We start from the raw sequence: 17330 nt of genomic DNA, 5'->3' as shown, positions 1-17330 counted from the left end.
ATGCCAAACAAAATGTACATCTTGCTGTTCTAAATTGGCATGCAGCTCATCGTCGGTCTGCAAAAGAAGGTATCTGTGAAATATTATACCCTGGACCATATTTGAGCTCTTATGAGGCATGATGGTTACAGAAACTTGTCCTCTATATGCTCAACAAAATACTGAGGCTTCATCGTCATAAAAGATTCCCCATCAGCTCTCCAACATACAAGGTACGGGGCCAAGTAAGAGCCGCTGCCATCCTTAGCCTGATGTTCTAAGATGTGGCCAGGGAGGGGAACAATGTGTGTCCATACTTCTGTGCACTGAATTGAGCCCGTGAACATTTAGAGACTGCTGGTGTTGGACCACCAGCAAGAGATAATGTACTACGCTTCATCGCTTGTCATCTACCCTGATGCCACCCACTCTGAACAGGGGCCCTCCCCACAGGTGCCACCCAGCCGCAGCAAAGGCCACCTGGCAGGATGACCATTGCCAGGAGTCCTGATGCCCCAGGGGGATGGGCATCTACCCCTCGGTTTATGAGGGGAGTTAATGGCACAGGCATCAGCAGAGCGATCCCTGTGTTGTCAGGGGGCTACAACCAACAGAGCACACGGTGGCCCCACCACAAGGAACTGGCTATTGTGCTGGATATCAGGTGCAACCAAGCAAACAAGTCCATTATCATCGTCAGCATAGAAAACGATACTGCATAGTTGATGGAAAAATACACACCCAGGAGGGTGACCTCATCCCACAGTTGGATAATGAGCAGAAGTGCAGATCCACATCGCTGAAGGATGCAAAAGGTCTCAGCGCATGATGGACACGATGTACCATGTAAGGCACCTTTACCCAATTGGCTCGCTCTTCAGGAAAATTTTGAAAAAAATTGAGGTCAGACCCTACAGGGGACCATCACAAAGGCCGAAAGTGTGAGACACTCTTTAGTTGCCTCTTACGACAGACAGGAATACCTCGGGCCTATTCTAACCGCTGGACGCGCAGGGAGGTAAAGAGCATAGTCCCCATCAGAGAGAGAGTGAGCTAGCCAATTCAAAGGTTTAAGTACCACTTTCTTGGTCTTGGAACTACTTTTTAAAGGATGTTTTTCTTTATTTATTGGATGAGGTTGTTGCTTGAGTTGTGGTATGGCTTAGTTGGCTTCTGATGGTTGTTGGCTTTATTCAAAAACATGTTTGCAAAGCCAGCCCTTAATTAATTTCAAAGTAATTAACAGTTTTGTCAAAAGTATTGTTTGCATAACGATATTTGTTAATTTCATCATTTAAACAAATAATTTGGCTTACCCTTGTAGTAGAAGAAACTGTTAAAAACAACTAATTTTTTGATGTATTCAGTTAATTTAATGAGTTAAATTTTAATTGTAATTTCTGTAAATTAAACTTCGAACAATGTGTGGTTTCAGCACCTATTATTGTGAGGATATATAAGGGATTTTTGGTCCTGAGACAGCCACTCCATGACTGAGTTTCAGAAGAGAAAACTGTGTTGGTTACAACAACAACAATGCTTTAACTTTACTGTGAAATAAGTGTTACACAATTAGGCCGTGTGTTAAAACAATGACAGTGATCCATATGTACCTTTCTATTCTTCAAGTACTGTGAACTTTGTGGTTAGGTTTTTACTGCTCATAGATGTTCAACAGGAAACTATTGTAGCAATATGTGGATGTTCGCCTGTAACCTATTAATGAGGCTTATCGAAAGTTAAACAATAGTGCACTGGCCATATAACTGTGTATTACTGGGGGATTGTGAACTGTGAAAGTAAAGTACTGTAAACGCAAATGTGCACCTGTCGGCTACATCAATTGAAGTAGTCTGTGGTGTACTTCCACAACCCATTTTTCAGCCAGTGTAGCAACGCAGTATGTCAACACTGAGGACAACAAATGAAGAAATAAAGAAGGTGAATGTCGTCACAAGCAGTTTACACATTTGGGAGAAAATGTACAAGAACTGCCTGATTTGTGAGAAGAGCCTCCACAATTGCCACCTGTAGTCCTCCCACTACATCCCACAGTGGTATGGTCAAATCTTTGACATCTGAAGCATTGCATTGGGTTAGGAACATACGGGCTATCCTTAGGATGGATATGGTTTGCAAGGATATGTTCTGATAATTCCAGAGTACTAAACATTAGAATAAATGTTGCTGATTTTTCCAATTTGCCATTGACTCTCCTCATATAATCCTGCACTTTCGTGATGCCAATATTTTTCCATTCTTCACCTAACTCTGTGGGGTCCACCTCCACTATATTGGAGCAGGTAACCACACCCTTAACGTTAGTAGGGGTGTTATGCAACTCAGCCTCAACTGTGTATTCGCCTAAGGCCTTCCATCCCAGAAGCTTGGATATTTGATTTGAATTAGCAGTTTCAACTAGAAGTGTTCCATTACGAAGTCATTTGACACTTTTTAGAGACTCAGCAATACCTTCCAACACCTTGTGAATATAAAAAGCAGAGACCTTTTCAGAGGTTCCTCTGTTCGCTTGATTACAATGAAAGTGTTAATGGCACACCAATACCCGTACTATGATTCTGAGACTTCTTAGTGGGAGGACTCACCAACTGAGCTCTCTCTGATGAGTGGGTGTAGGTACTACCTGACAGTACAGCCATCTCATCAGGAGTAATAGTTTGACGAGACCGTTCCATAGGGATCCCACGAGATACTAGGGAAACAAACATCAACCCAGGCAGAGCCTGCATGCTTCAGCAAGCCTTATAAAACTGGAGGGTGACAGATGCCCCAGAGGTTGCTGTTAGAGACTGTTTTATCTCAACAGCCATTCACCTTGTCAGCACTTAGCACACCTTGAGGTTGAGAGGTTTTTTTATAGAGGTGTGTACCTTCCTTGCGGTCCAGGCAGTGAAGCCAAGGCCCCCATTCTCCGAAACACACAATTTCCACCGCTTGCCCCACAGTGGGCACTGAAGCATGCCAAGAGCTTACAGTGACAGAGGACTGTCGGTGCTTACCAGCTCCCAGGTCAGGAACCCTGGTGTCACCAAGCCTGTACTCAGCAAATGAATGCTGAGCCCCTGAGAGGGTACTTTGCATGGTATCACATGTCAGGGTTTCTTCTCATTCTAAGCATGTACAGAGTGCGGGAAGAATGACTGCTTAAATGCATCTGTGCAAGCTATAATTTAAATTTGTCTTCACATTACCTATGGGAATAATACATGGCAGGACAGAAGAATGCCTCTAGACTCTTATCTTAATACTAGTTCTTGAAATTTTGTATGCAGTCTTTTGTGGAAAGATGTACATATATCTTCAATAGTCTGCCAATTCAGATTCTGGTCTTCTGTGAGTCAAACAAACCTGTGACCAATCATGCCATCCTCCTTTGTATATGGTAAATATCCACCATTAGTCATATTTTTTTATAGGTCTCACAGATGTGAACAGTAATTAATGAAACTAGTCTACTTTTCCCCCTACATGAACCATGCACCTTGCCGTTGGTGGGGAGGCTTGCGTGCTACCCGTAGCGTAGGTGCATCCACAACGGAGGGGTATCTGTTGAGATGCCAGACAAACATGTAGTTCCTGAAGAGGGGCAGCAGCCTTTTCAGTAGTTGCAGGGGCAACAGTCTGGATGATTGACTGATCTGGCCTTGTAACACTAACCAAAACGGCCTTGCTGTGCTGGTACTGCGAACGGCTGCAAGCAAGGGGAAACTACAGCCGTAATTTTTCCCAAGGGCATGCAGCTTTACTGTACAGTTAAATGATGGTGGTGTCCTCTTGGGTAAAATATTTCGGACGTAAAATAGTCCCCCATCCAAATCTCTGGGTGGGGACTTCTCAGGAGGACATTGTTATCAGGAGAAAGAAAACTGGCGTTCTACGGATCGGAGTGTGGAATGTCAGATCTCTTAATCGGGCAGGTAGGTTAGAAAATTTAAAAAGGGAAATGGATAGGTTGAGGTTAGATATAGTGGGAATTAGTGAAGTTCAGTGGCAGGAAGAAAAAGACTTCTGGTCTGGTGAATACAGGGTTATAAATACAAAATCAAATAGGGGTAATGCAGGAGTAGGTTTAATAATGAATAAAAAAATAGGAATGCGGGTAAGCTACTACCAACAGCATAGTGTACACATTATTATGGCCAAGATAGATACGAAGCCCACGCCTACCACAGTCGTACAAGTTTATATGCCAATTAGCTCCTCAGATGATGAAGAAATTGATGAAATGTATGATGAGATAAAAGAAATTATTCAGGTAGTGAAGGGTGACGAAAATTTAATAGTCATGAGTGACTAGAATTCAATAGTAGGAAAAGGAAGAGAAGGAAACGTAGTAGGTGAATATGGAATGGGGGTTAGGAATGAAAGAGGAAGCTGCCTGGTAGAATTTTGCACAGAGCATAACTTTATCATAGCTAACACTTGGTTCAAGAATCATGAAAGAAGGTTGTATACATGGAAGAAGCCTGGAGATACTGTAAGGTTTCAGATAAATTATATAATGGTAAGACAAAGATTTAGGAACCAGGTTTTAAATTGTAAGACATTTCCAGGGGCAGAAGTGGACTCTGACCACAATCTATTGGTTATGAACTGTAGATTAAAACTGAAGAAACTGCACAAAGGTAGGAATTTAAGGAGATGGGACCTGGATAAACTGACTAAACCAGAGGTTGTAGAGAGTTTCAGGAACAATTGACAAGAATGGGGGAAAGAAATACCGTAGAAGAAGAATGGGTAGCTTTGAGAGATGAAATAGTGAAGGCAGCAGAGGACCAAGTAGGTAAAAAGACGAAGGCTAGTAGAAATCTTTGGGTAACAGAAGATATATTGAATTTAATTGATGAAAGGAGAAAATACAGAACTGCAGTAAATGAAGCAGACAAAAAGGAATACAAATGTCTCAAAAATGAGATCTACAGGAAGTGCAAAATGGCTAAGCAGGGATGGCTAGAGGGCAAATGGAAGGATGTAGAGGCGTATATCATTAGGGGTAAGATAGATACTGCCTACAGAAAAATTAAAGAGACCTTTGGAGAAAAGAGGATCACTTGCATGAATATCAACAGCTCAGATGGAAACCCAGTTCTAAGTAAAGAAGGGAAAGCAGAATGGTGGAAGGAGTATATAGAGTGTCTATACAAGGGCGATGTTCTTGAGGACAATATTATGGAAATGGAAGAGGATGTAGATTAAGTTGAAATGGGAGATATGATACTGCGTGAAGAGTTTGACAGAGCACTGAAAGAACTGAGTCGAAACAAGGCCCCGGGAGTAGACAACATTCCATTGGAACTACTGACGGCCTTGGGAGAGCCAATCCTGACAAAACTCTACCATCTAGTGAGCAAGATGTATGAGACAGGCGAAATACCCTTAGACTTCAAGAAGAATATAATAATACCAATCCCAAAGAAAGCAGGTGTTGACAGATGTGAAAATTACCGAACAATCAGTTTAATAAGTCACAGCTGCAAAATACTAATGCGAATTCTTTACAGACGAATGGAAAAACTGGTAGAACCCGACCTCGGTGAAGATCAGTTTGGATTCCGTAGAAATGTTGGAACACATGAGGCAATACTGACCCTACGACTTATCTTAGAAAATAGATTAAGGAAAAGCAAACCTACGTTTCTAGCATTTGTAGACTTAGAGAAAGCTTTTGACAATGTTGACTGGAATACTCTCTTTCAAATTCTGAAGGTGGCAGGGGTAAAATACAGGGAGTGAAAGGCTATTTACAATTTGTACATAAACCAGATGGCAGTTATGAGAGGTGAGGGGCATGAAAGGGAAGCAGGGGTTGGGAAGGGGGTGAGACAGGGTTGTAGCCTATCCCCGATGTTATTCAATCTGTATATTGAGCAAGCAGTAAAGAAAACAAAAATTCGGAGTAAGAATTAAAATCCATGGGGAAGAAATAAAAACTTTGAGGTTTGCCGATGACATTGTAATTTTGTCAGAGACAGCAAAGGACCTGGAAGAGCAGCTGAACAGAATGGACAGTGTCTTGAAAGGAGGGTATAAGATGAACATCAACAAAGGCAAAATGAGGAAAATGGAATGTAGTCTAATTAAATTGGGTGATGCTGAGAGAATTTGATTTAGTAAATGAGTTTTGCTATCTGGGGAGCAAAATAACTGATGATGATCGAAGTAGAGAGGATATAAAATGTAGACTGGCAATGGCAAGGAAAGCGTTTCTGAAGAAGAGAAATTTATTAACATTGAGTATAGCTTTAAGTGTCATGAAGTCGTTTCTGAAAGAATTTGTATGGAGTGTAGCCATGTATGGGAGTGAATGTGGACAATAAACAGTTTAGACAAGAAGAGAATAGAAGCTTTCGAAATGTGGTGCTACAGAAGAATGCTGAAGATCAGATGGGTAGATCACATAACTAATGAAGTATTGAATAGAATTGGGGAGAAGAAAAATTTGTGGCACAACTTGACTAGAAGAAGGGATCGCTTGGTAGGACATATTCTGAGGCATCAAGGGATCACCAATTTAGTATCGGAGGGCAGTGTGAAGGGTAAAAATCATAGAGTGAGACCAAGTGAACAATACACTGAACAGATTCAGAAGGATGTAGGTTGCAGTAGGTACTGGGAGATAAGGAAGCTTGCACAGGATAGAGTAGCACAAAGAGCTGCATCAAACCAGTCTCTGGACTGAAGACCACAACAATAACAGTATAATTTTAGCAGCCACTATTTATTTATACCCACAATATGTTTCTGAGGGACCAAAATCTCTGGAATCCACAATAGGAGTTGCTGTTGCTGTTGTTACTTTAGGGTGAAAAACAGCTGAGGTCATAAGTACCCATGTCATATAACTTTAAATAGTAAATTACCAGATGCAGTTGATACTCAAGGCCTAATACTCAGAGCCTAATCAATGGGAGTAGAGGGGTAGCTTAAAACAATCACTTCCCCTTTGAGGAGGGTGCTCAAACGGTTGAAAATTAAATTTCCTTCACCATATTACTCTGACAAATAAAAAGCAAAATGTGATCTACAGCTCATGCTGTATCTGCTAAAACATCTTAATTCAGATGACAAACATATATTAAAACATAAACAGTTATTAAATCGGCATTGGGTCAGAAAATAGCACACTGTCAATGGTTGGTTGCAGTAAGCACAGAGTAGTGCGGCATCTCCATTTAACAAATGACAGTGACTGAAATGACAATGCTGAATACGCAGCCGAGCTGAAAGTATTTCCTCATGACAGAAGGGGCGAGAGGAAGTCACCCAAGCTGTTGGGAGGCGTTTAATTTCCCAGAGATTGTTCCCATATGGAGAAGACCAGTGTTCATGCCAGAGGGACACAATGTTCCTACGTGCAGCAACACAGAGATCATCTGAAGAGACAGAATAGCTAAAAGACCTAGGTAATCAGACTGCAGCTTTGGTAGCACCATCGGCAGCTTCATTCCCCAACGCTCCAACGTGACTAGGGACCCACGTGAAAATTACATTGGCTCCATAATCAGCGAGCGGCTGGAAGCACTTGCGTATTTGTTGTACCAAGGGATGGTATGTGTGTAGGACACAGGGGCTCTGGAGGGCAGTAAGTGAATTTCAACATAATACACAATTGAGAAGCCTATGTCATCGGACGTACTCAGTGGCCTGATAGAGGGCAGAAAGCTCTGCGGTAAAAATTCAGCACTGGTCTAGAAGCCAGTATCTAAAATGTTTGTTGCCCATGACAAAGGCGCATTTGATACCACGAAGGATCTTAGAACCATCAGTGTAGATGAAGGTGCTGTCTCCAATTTGCGTGCAAACTTTGAGAAACTTACAGTGATATGTCGAATCTCGAGTAATACCCTTGGGAAGCAAATTAAGTTCAAGATGAACACAGACCCTGCATGACGCCAAGGTGGTGAAGGGTTTTCACCCATAGAGAAAGTGACAGGCAATGTAAGGTTAAGCTTCCAAAGCATTATATGAAAGCGAAACTTGGGAGGCAAAAATGAGTTATGCTTACCCCATATTGGCAATTGAGGGAGTCATCAAGAGAGGAGGCATAGGATGGATGATCGGGCATAGAGGACAGACGGCAAGCAAGCACCAACTCGAACCCAGAACACATGGTGTGATAAGAAGTTCTGGATAAAAATTGGGAGCTTGTGGCGTTGCAATGTGGTGTCATAAGCCTTTTGCAAATTGACACAGACGCCTATGAAGTGTTGACGTCAGGCAAAAGCTGTTTGGATGGCAGACATCAGGTAAACCAGATTATCAGTATTGGAACAGCCTTGGTGAAACCACCCTGGGATGGAGCCAGAAGACCCCGATAATGCTTTCTCATCATTGCAATCGGAACTCACCTTCGCTCCAGATGCAGTTAAAAATGGCATAGATATGAGGCTGACAATCCACTGGTTGGTGCTTGATCATTTGATCGAGGATGCAGTCTGGCCCTGAGGCTGCAGGCATCAGGACAGTGGGTTAGAACATTGACGAATTCCCACTCACTGAATGGAGCATTATATGGCTCCAGGTGAGGTATAGTAGAAGACAACTGCTTTAGCTCCACCCACTGGTTTAGGACAAAAAAGGCAGGTTGATAATTCTCATATGCAAAGGCTTGAGCACAACGCAGTGCAAAATGCTTAGCAATGGCATCTGGGTCAGTGCAGACAGTGCCATTCAAGGTAGCAGGTGCACCTGCTGTGCTCTAGCATCTGTAGATATGTCTGATCTTTGTCCAAACCTGCGAATGGGAGACACATGGTCCGATGGTTGAAACTACAATTCCCAGCATTCTTGCTTCTGTTGTTTTATTAGGTGATGGACCTGGGAATAGAGCCATTTAAAAGCAATGAGATGCTCCAGCAATGGGTGCCACTAATGGTAATGGAGAGCCCGCTTACAATCTCTAATGGCTTCTGAGATATCTGATGCCCATCAAGGTACTGTTTCTGTTGAGGCAGATCCAATTAACAGGTGATCAGCTACTGAAAGTGGTGGAAAGTCAGCGCTGGCATGCCAGTCGGTAACGACAGAGAAGAGAAGGCTCAGAAGAGGTCAGTCAATCGCACAATGACCGACCTCCCTCCAGGATAACAATGCAACAGCAGCGGCCCCTAAGTGAAGACGACATAAGTGCCGCACCCGACTGGTGGCAGCCCACTTCGATAGCAGCTTCAACATTAGCCACTATGATAGCAGCTTCAATGTTAGCCACTTTCATAACCGATGCATTGTAGCTTCTTCAGTAGTAATCTCCACGTAGCTCAGTTAGAGCTCAGCAGTCACTGCAGTTCAGTTTACAGATTTTGTTAGTAGCAGTCACTAGGACCAGAAGTGTTACTTGTGTTTGTCTATTCTGCATAAGACAATATTTCGTAAGTCGCCTTTTGCTTGCGATACATCTGTGTAGTTACACTTTTGGATGATCAAGTACAAAGGACTACAAGAATTCTCAGATCAAAGTTAAGTATTTGTACTTGTTGTAATAAAACTCATTAATATGAGTTGTTTGATTGATTGTCTAGCGAACCGAGTATGTAGGATTCCTAGACACAACACAAAGAATGGCTGTAGTTGTATTCTGGACTGCCTCACTGATCTCTCTGTGCAACAGGGAGCCAAGGGCAACAGCAGAGGTGAAAGCATCCCAGTCAACACTGTTGAGAGCCCATCTGGGCAAGCATCAACAGGAGAGACACTGAGGGAGGGACATGAAGATTGAAAAGTGGTCACTACCACACAGGTCATTGTGGATGGATGGGAGAAAACTAGGGCTATGAATGGAAAAGTTAATGGTCAAAAAAGTTCTGTTTACCACACTGAAGTTTGTGGGGGTACCAATACTCAAGGGGCAAAGATCACATTGTGCCAGTAAGTTTTCAAGGTCTTTACCACAGCCAGTGATCATTGTTCCACCCCACAAAGGGTTATGGGCATTTAAATCTCTCGAAATTAGGAAAGGTGGGGGGAGCTGAGAAACCAATGCAAACAATATATTCTGAGACACTTCACCATCAGGGGGAGGTAAACATTGCAGATAGATGTCTTGAAATGCCTTCACCTCAACAGTCATAGCCTCCAAAGGTGTATTAAGAGGCACAAGTTTGCTATAAAGAGTGTCTAGAACCTATGTGCAAACTCTGCGCAACACCATGTCATAGGTAGCATGATTCTTATATTATTCTTGGTATCCACAAATGGCTGTGGTCCACGTTGCTGGAAATCATATCTCCTGAAGGGCAATGCACAAGGCAGGTGAAGTGCTTACAAGCTGTCATAGCTCATCCGGGTGATGGAGGAATCCACTACAATTCCACTGGAGAACGATGTTGTCGATATACTGTGAGGCCATGAAAGGACCAAGTGGACAGGTTACCGTATTTACTCGAATCTAAGCCGCACCTGAAAAATGAGACTTGAAATCAAGGAAAAAATTTTTTTCCGAATCTAAGCCACACCTGAAATTTGAGACTCGAAATTCAAGGGGAGAGAAAGTTTTAGGCCGCACCTCCAAATTGAAACAAAGTTGGTCCATTGTAATATGAGACACAATTTAGGCCGAATGATTGATGATACAGCTATAGTAGTTTGGTTCAAGTTGTGAGCTTAGCAGTTAAGCTTTACCAGGTAGCCATTGCTATGCTTCAGGCGCTCCGTCCGTATTTATACGGGTACCCTTCCTTTTTCATGTGCTTCGTCTGGTTTGAATTGACTGCTTATTTTTCTTTGATCTGCCGTTCTCTTTGTTATAGGTGTTTACTTCCTCTAAACTGAAAATGCATTATTGCACTGTGTCGTGCATTGTTTGTCGCATTCTAATAATGAGCGTTTACGACCTGTCGCCGCTCGCAGCATGGCTTGCTTTTGTGCGCGCTGCCGCGCTTACAATTTTTAAAAAAAAAAGGAATCGTCTCATTAGTGAAACAATGGCAAGGGACTGCTATTTGTTGTTACTTACACTGCCGTTTTCTAAGATCCAAATAATAGACTGTGTATGATAGAAGATGTTCTGAACGAGAGTTTGGTGAAAATTTTTCTCCGTTTGAAAATCTTTGCAGACGCCTCTTTAGTACATTACATTCTGCACAGAAATTAGAGTCATCTTAGATTTAAAAATCTAGTCAATTGCCGTGCTTCATTTCTGACTGTATCACTATTAGGCATAAGAATAATACGAATATAAACATGACATGATACGTATATTGTTCCACGTTTGCTATTGTCTCACTCTAGTTTCGTAGTTTATTAGGCAGACAGGATTTAAATGAGATAGCAGCAAACACGAAAGAATACATGGCAAAATGTTTATATTCGTATTATCCTTTTGGTGAAGAGAATACTGCATGTGATTCACAATTCATAAAAGTTCCTATTAACAACCGCGTCTTCTCACAGGTAGGAAAAAATTCAGAATGTAGAGCCATATTGACAAACATCCCAAACAGTTTTGCCAGTCGGATTTTCGTAGTACATTGAAATGCTGCTACATTCGAAGATGAACAATACGGAATTTGTATTTACTTCGTTGGATAATGTACGAAAATGCAGTGGTCGAAACTCGGGGCGGAGAAAAAAGCTCGTCTTCCACCTGTTTTTAAAATTTATTTACTGACGCAGAGATTTTGGCGCTAGTATTTATCTCTGTGACTGCAAAGCATGCCTGTGTAGCGCTACATATATTTGACGGCAGAAGTTAGTTGTGGTGGCACCTACCAACATTTTTCAGAACTTCCGCTTACTTTGCACTCGATTCTAAGCCGCAGGCGGTTTTTTGGATTGCAAAAAACGGAAAAAAAGTGCGGCTTAGATTCGAGTAAATACGGTATGCCCTATGATCACCTGCTGCCACTTGTTGAGGGGTTATGGCATCAACACATGTAGGATCTGGGATCAGTGAATTGGGGCATCAGGGGTCACCGGAATCTCTGCCGCAGCTGTGGAACAGGTGGGAACTGGTGGCATCAGGGCCTTCTTGGAAGGCTTTTTCTTGTCTTTCCTCTACTTAGATGATTTCAATAATTGTGACGGCTTCTCTAAATCACTTTCAATAACATATGATGATCACGACGTCCTGTGATCAGCAGCTAGTGACTCCTTCAGCCACTGGCTGGTGTCCAGTTGTAGACTGGCAGAAACCTTCGAAGAAAGTGTCCCAAGGGACCCCTTCCTGGCAAAAGAACCCAAAGGGAGGTGATCTGTCTCCAACTGTGATGTGGGAACCATTGTCCCTGGTGGGTGGGAAGCCATCAATCCCAAAGTAGGTGTGGGAGAAGCAGCAAGAGGGGAGCTCCCAACCATCAGGGGGACAAGCACGGTCGAGTAGCCCTGAGGGCCTACTGTAAGAGGTGTAAAGGGCAGGAGTACCATCGCCAAAGGGGGCATCGTCACCATAGCTATAGCATATGACACTGTTTTACATACTGGGTGCAACTGCTTGTACTACTTCTTGGCCTCTTGGCAAGTTAGTTTGTCCAGAGTCTTGTTTTCTGGTATTTTCTTCTGTCTCTGGAAAACATTGTAACCTGGTGAGCTAGGAGAAAGGTACTTTCCACACTTAACACAGATGGATGCAGGGGCACAAGAAGCATTCGTATGCAGCTCTTGTCTACAATCTCTACAAATGGTGCTAGCATTGAAACATGTAGACATGAACCCAAATTACAAGCACTTGAAGCAGCTCATGGTGGGGAGGGACATATGATTTCGCAATGCATCAGAATACCATCACCTCGACCTTTTGAGGCAATGAATCTGCCTCAAAGGCTAAGATGAAGGCACCGGTAGTGACACTATCGTCCTTTGGCCTTCTATCAACACAATGGACAAAATGAACAACCCATCGCTCCAAGTTGAAGTGTAGTTTGTCATCTGATTGCAAGAGAAGGTCTCAGTGGGAAATGAGGCTCTGAACCAGATTTAGACTATTATGGGGAGTGACAGTCACCAGTATGTCATCAGTTTGTTACAGGTGAGCAGCACTCTTGACTGGGAAGGGGATGCTCTTTTTATCGAAACTGAGGTACTATTACCAGTACAGTCTTTACAGATTATAGCATTCTCCTCCTTGGTAGCAAACATGATCATGAGCTTCAAGAGGACACAAATGAAGGTACAAACAAGTTCGGTGATTGGTTTCGCAGAAATAACCTGATAATCAACATAAAGAAAAGTGCCTTACTGCAGTGTTATCTAAGAAGCAGGGAAATCGAGCCCAAGATGAAAATTCATGGCTATAGAAACAAGATTTTTCAGCATGTGGATACAGGGAAACTGAAAATGAAAGTACACATCAGCAAAAACAAGTAGAGAGCTGAAGAAGCATGTTATTCCAAGGCACACTCTTGTACAGCAGAAGCCTGGAGAGTGTTCGCACTGTTTCATGGTGTAACGCAGTACAGTCTCATATTCTGGGGAGTCTCTCCATGTAGCTCAGACATTCTCCTCACTCAGAACAGAGTTGTGAGAGTGAGGCATTATACGAAGCCAACAGGAACACACAGATTTCTCTCCAAATAACTTCTTGGCAGTGTTTACATATTGGAAATGTGTAAGATTATTAAAAGTAACATTACTAAATTATCAACAATGTGAATGTCTACAATAATGGTGCAAGACATAAAATAAAACTATGTTCAAACAATGTGAACATCTGTCTTCAAAAATTCACCCTTTAACCATTAAGTTTCTGTCCTTGTTTCACAAAAATCTGCAAGCATTTACGCTTGATCATTGTCTCTACAGTGTACCAGAATTTTTGGCCAATGTGTATTCAGAAAAACACAAAATCAAATGCAGACATAAATAAAGCTGAAATTGAATTGTGTTCGGAGCAAATGGACAATGGCAAAATTAAGGATATATACTCATATTTTGCAGTAATAGTTCCATGCACTTTGCGAAGAATTCAAAAATCAGTGATTTTAGGTCAAAAGTGTCAATTTTTCACAATCTCTCTCATATGCCCATTATGAGCTATGACAGGTTCAAAGCAGTTTTGTCCAACTTGCACCTCAATAACAATGGCAAATATATTCCCTGTAACAAGTCTAACCATGATCCTCTTTTCAAAATTAGCCTGTTTTTTTATTACTGGAGTTCTGCGTCATTTTCTTCATTTGTCCCATATGAGTGCACAACATTTGACTAAGATAGTGGTGGTTTATGAGGATATTTTCATTTTGTAAGAAAACAAAATACCTACAGCCATCCACAAGATGTCATTTATTGTGTAGCTACAAGGTGTGACAATGAAGTAATGAGACTGATTTTCTTTACAAGATGTGGCAACCCTGCAGGCTTGCATAGGCATAATATCTTTGACCTTGGTCTATAAGCTGCTTCTAGTCCAAGCGGCACATCGATGCAACTGCTCAGTTGTTAGTTGTGCTGCAATAAGTTAACACATATTTAAGTCTCTCGTCATGGAAATGGAGCTGCATAATATTGCGCAACGGTATGCTATTTCAATCCAGAATTGTTGAGCTGTGTCATCACTGGTGATGAAAGTTTGTTTTTTCAGTACGATCCAGAGAAAATATGCCAAAGTTTGCAATGGTGCTCAAAGAGATCACCCAGACCAAAAAAAGCTCGTATGTCAAAGTGAAAAGTGAAATGCATGCTTGTGTGCTCCTTTGATTCCAAGAGAATTGTTCATAAAGAGTGGGTGTTGGTTGGTTGGTTTCGGGGAAGGAGACCAGACAGCGAGGTTATCGGTCTCATCGGATTAGGGAAGGATGGGGAAGGAATTCGGCCGTGCCCTTTCAGAGGAACCATCCCGGCATTTGCCTGGAGTGATTTAGGGAAATCACGGAAAACCTAAATCAGGATGGCCGGACGCGGGATTGAACCGTCGTCCTCCCGAATGCGAGTCCAGTGTCTAACCACTGCGCCACCTCGCTCGGTATAAAGAGTGGGTGTCTCCTGGACAAACAGTTAACCAATATTACTACAAAGAAATTTTAGAAAGACTTCATAAAAGAGTTCTTCGTGTCCGCGCCAACATTGCTGATAATTGGATTCTGCATCACGACAATGTGCCATCCCATACTGATCTGTCAGTACAGCAATTTTTAACCTCAAAACAAATTTCAGTACTACCACAGCCACCTTATTCACCAGATATCGCCCCATGCAACTTTTTTTTTATTTCCAAGAGTCAAAACGGCGGTCAAGAGACACCATTTTCAAACACAAGATGTCCAAAAAGCTGTGACGAGTGTCTTGGAGGATATTACAGAAGATGAGTTCCAGAAATGTTACCATCAATGACAGAAATGCTGGAAAAAGTGTGTGCAATCAGAAGGGAACTACTTTGAAGGTAACAACACTAAATTTGACTAAAACAGTAAGCAACATTTTTTTTCACATCAGTCTCATTACTTTATTGTCGCACCTCGTACACAATAAATGACAGCTGTAGGTGTTTCAGTGTTTCATTTTTTTACAATAGCGAATTGTCATAATCATCCAGACCTCCAGCCACAAGGATGGACGTAAAAAAGTAAAAAAAAAAATTAATCATTTTGCATGTATGTTGTTTAAGACACTTTGATTGTGTATATACTTAGGAGGGATGTGTTTGTAGGGAAAGGGGCATAGCAGCCAGGTGTTACGGTAGTTTTGACTAGATTACTGGAAAACTATTTTGACAGAGGTTATATCATATACACAGATCACTTTTATGTATCATCTGCTTTGTTTCATGCTTTATGGTAATGCAGGACTAAGACAGTATGTACTTTTGTGACTGACAGAAAAAAAAAAATCTCCCTTAATATATGGTTGTCAGGCTGAAAATACAAAAAAGGACAGGATTTTTGGGAATATGTGCTGTAGCTGAAATGGACAGACATAAGGGATATGTCAACATGGAGATAACTCTACTTATGAAAGGGGAGGACAGGGCAGGGAAGTCAGTGACTAATATTCATGAAGTAGGAGTATAGAAAAGAGACCTTTCATGAAAAAGCAATTCAAATGGTGGCACAACTTTTTCATTCCTCTGCTTGCAAACAGCATCATTAATGCATTTATCTTTTATAAGGAGATGCAAAACATTGACAAAAGAAAAAAAGGAAAAATATAACTTCTCCAAGTTGTATATAGAATTAGGAAATTCTCAGGGTTGCAACGGAATCAAGATACAGAAGTTTTTCTTTCTTAGGTCTGCACAGAGTTAGTAGCAGGCATTTTGCCACAAAAACTCACCACCTATTGTGGAAAAACTGCAGCACCAGACATGTGCCTGCCAATGTAAGAAAGAACCACAAAGGAAAAGTGTTCTGAAAAGAAACGTCTTTGTGGTGTCCAAATTATGATGATGTTCTCTGTATGCCAGAGTGTTTCAAAACACACCACGTAGAAGCATATTATGTGCAAAATGTCCAGCATATCTCTTGATGCTTGTTAATTAAGGTTACTGTACGGCAGTAAGTACTGTAACTTATTGTTTTAAATGTGTATTTATACAGGATCGTCAAAACAGTCTGAGAAGTCTGTAAGGGTGTTAAAGGGTAGCTTGTGGTGAGAAATAACGTAAGAAAAAATTTTGATATGTTGCACCAATCTGAGTTAATTAGCCATGAAATTAGTCAAGCAGGATGTTAAGTGTGCAAATTCATGCAGCCTGGCAGAGACAGTGTTGCCAAATGTGTTCTTCATTTGGTTTCTCTAAAACCAAACAAGGCAGCGATACAAAAATTAGACATGGGAAATTAGCAAGGATCAAACCTGAGCCAAAGGCTTAGCAGTCTTGTGCACTATCATCTACAATATGAGAACAATTGAGACTGACTGCATCTGGTAGGCCGCTTGAATTTGCACGTATATCAGCTTGACTGGCTAATTTCAATGCTAATTAACTCAGAAATGGCACAACATATCAATTTTTTCTTAACAACTGCTTCTCAGCAGACTGTTTCTGACCACCCTGAAAATGTACGCATGTATTAATGTTGTACACTGAGGCTGTTATTCCCCTGGGTAGCAATATCTGTGATTATGTCTGGTCAATGCTGTTAAGTTGGCAGTACGAGTGGTATCGCTGACTGATGAAAGTTTTAACTATAACTTATGTTTAAAATAGAACAGGAAGCTGCTCAGTAACATGACTGATCAAAGAGAGTGTGTGTGTGTGTGTGTGTGTGTGTGTGTGTGTGTGTCTATATATATATATATATATATATATATATATATATATATATATATATATATATATCTAAAAAGAAAGATGATGAAACTTACCAAACAAAAGCGCTGGCAGGTCGATAGACACACAAACACAAACATACACACAAAATTCTAGCTTTCGCAACCAATGGTTGCCTCGTCAGGAAAGA

At 41.6% G+C, this 17330-nt stretch overlaps 1 protein-coding gene across 1 annotated transcript in view; it reads right to left on the bottom strand.

Annotated features, from left to right (window-relative positions):
• LOC126471459 (ras-related protein Rab-4B) overlaps positions 1–17330 on the bottom strand; it is a 115869-nt gene that overhangs the window by 54321 nt on the left and 44218 nt on the right. The window lies entirely within an intron of this gene.

The sequence above is a fragment of the Schistocerca serialis genome, chromosome 3 (assembly GCF_023864345.2).
Source record: "Schistocerca serialis cubense isolate TAMUIC-IGC-003099 chromosome 3, iqSchSeri2.2, whole genome shotgun sequence".
Lineage (NCBI taxonomy): Eukaryota > Metazoa > Arthropoda > Insecta > Orthoptera > Acrididae > Schistocerca > Schistocerca serialis.
This window is presented reverse-complemented; position numbering and strand designations above follow the sequence as displayed.